This window comes from Octopus bimaculoides, chromosome 18 (genome assembly GCF_001194135.2).
Source record: "Octopus bimaculoides isolate UCB-OBI-ISO-001 chromosome 18, ASM119413v2, whole genome shotgun sequence".
Classification (NCBI taxonomy): Eukaryota; Metazoa; Mollusca; class Cephalopoda; order Octopoda; family Octopodidae; genus Octopus; species Octopus bimaculoides.
The window spans coordinates 6,347,413-6,350,079 of NC_068998.1; positions in this window are offsets into that span (position 1 = coordinate 6,347,413).

The following is a 2,667-nucleotide window of genomic DNA, read 5'->3' on the forward strand; positions in this document are numbered from 1 at the left end:
ACACACACACACACACACACACACAAACAAACACACATAACATTATTAAAATCTTTTCTACTCTAGGCACAAAGCCCGACTGGTGAGGGAGCCAGTCGATTAGATCGACTCACCACGAAACAGGTACTTAATTTATAGACCCCGAAAGGATGAAAGACAAAGTCGACCTCGGCGGAATTTGAACTCAGAACGTACAGACACGAAATACCGCTAAGCATTTCATAATTATTAAGCCACGTGCCTTCTCTTGTATAATATGTGTTTATGCGTGCGTGTGTGCATGTATGTATCTATGTAAATATGTGTGCCTGGGTGTACGTAAAGTGTATGCTCACATGTCGTATGTTCTTGTATGTGTTCGTGTATATGTCGATTAAATAACTGTTTTCTTATGCATTGCTTTATAGTACACTTTCAAAATCAAAGCAATGCAAATGAATATGGAGAGTTACATTCAATTTGTGGTCCTTTGTAGTTATTTTGTGGTTTTTGTGTCTGTGTTTGTTCTTGTGTGCAAGGTATGTTTGGAAGGAGACGTAGTCGTCGTGTTCCGGGACAACTTTTGACTGCGAGAATTGCTTCTATTCAATAATCGGTAATCAGGAATGATTTCATTTCTGCGCCATAGTATGTCTTCTTTGTCTAGTTATATGTACACTTACCAATGTTTCAGACAGACTGATATATGTATGTGTGTGTGTGTATATATTCATACATATATATATATATATATACATTTATGTGTGTGTGTGTATATATATATATTCATGCATACATACACACATATATATATATGTATATATATATATATATATATATATATATATATATATATATACATTATATATATATTATCATTATCATTATTATTATAATTACTTAAAACCGTTTGATACGGTTCTGTCCTACTTGAAGTTTCGCAGGCTACTAATGGAAAGTATATACACTCTGACATCAAACAATAAGAATTAATGTTCAACACCCAACACCGCATTCATAGATAAATATTTGTGGGTAAACAAGGCAACCGATGGTTTTCTGTGGAGATATTTTTCACAATTGTCTAAAGCTTGCCACATTGCAATGTTAGTACACGTCTCAATTTTAGATGATCCAAAACAGAGCTGTGGGGTATAGAAACATACGTTGTGATGTATTAATAAAGCCTATAAATTTCCATTCACAAGTCATTGTCGTTATTATTATATATATCCTAAGCTGAAAGGAGTTCCACATGTATAACAATGCCAACGGATTACACTGGAAAATGGGAGTTACAAGTGGTAACCGACGATGGGAAGCAGAACTTTTAAGAGCGCATTCTGAGGCATTCGCTCGAAACAAATTAAACGGATATATATATATATATATATATATATATATGTATGTATGTATGTATGTATGTATATGTTTGTATGTATGTATGTACGTATGTATACAATTGTCTTGGGTATGAGTTTAAAAGGAAGTTCTTCAGAGGTGTGTTATTACTTCTTAACATGTATTCTTTTCAGATCTATTCTGATCCGGTTTAGTAGTCCCGGTTAGCGCCCCAGCTAGGGGATGAACTAGTATGTGAAAGTGAAAGAAAACTATTTCTAGTTAGAACTTCCTTCGAGGAGAAGGTAAAAGCGTATAAAAAGAAAAACGCACTTGGTTTCTGGTTGCCTCGACCTTTGTTGTGCGACTCATTTTTATCACTGATTGCGCTGAAAGGGTGACTCAGTGCGGTGCATTTTTTTCTTACTCACTGAAAATAAATTCATGCGCAGGAAATTCATGGACTCTCAACGTTTGCATAGACTTACTGAGCTTAGCAAGTTGTCCTACTGTTACGAGTTTACTGCTACCACATACAGACATACATACATACATACATACATACATACACACACACATACATACATACATACATATATGTATGTATATATATATAAATGTATATATATATATATATATATATATATATATAGTCAAGAAAATGGAGAGGAAAAGAAAAAACAGACAAACGTGGGGACGTAGCACAATAAATGCATTAGTATGATGCTCGGAGAAAGAAGAGAGTAGTTGTTTTACGTTTCGAGCCTAGCTCTTCATCGGAAACAGGAAAAACAAGAAAGTCCAAAGGGAGAGAAGGAAGGAAAAATCACCAGCAGTCCACATGCACAAACATATTACACACAGACACACACACACACATACACACACACACGCACACAGTCGTTCACACTTATGTAATCCCATACACGTGCGTGCACACGAACACACTGATGATACTCGCTCGCACACACAGAGCCTAATCTTTGATTTTTATGACAAAAATCCCTTGAATATTCCGATCGTATTAAACCTCATCAACAAAGCTTAGTCAAACTGCAAACGTTGCAGCTTGGAATGATTAAAGAAGATAAGGTTTCCGTGAAAGAACATTGAGTAGCGTGGTATCTTAGGTACATTTCTGGGCGAACTACCTAGGGACGTCTGCTCCATGTATCATTAACAGTAAAGAAGGTGCTAAGAAATTTAATGTGAAGAAACCTGATGAGAAAAATTTCTGCAGGTTTCTGCAGTACACTTAAAGAAAAATCGTATAGTAGATGATGATGATGATGATGATGATGACGACGACGACGACGGTGATGATGATGATGATGAAGAATATGATGA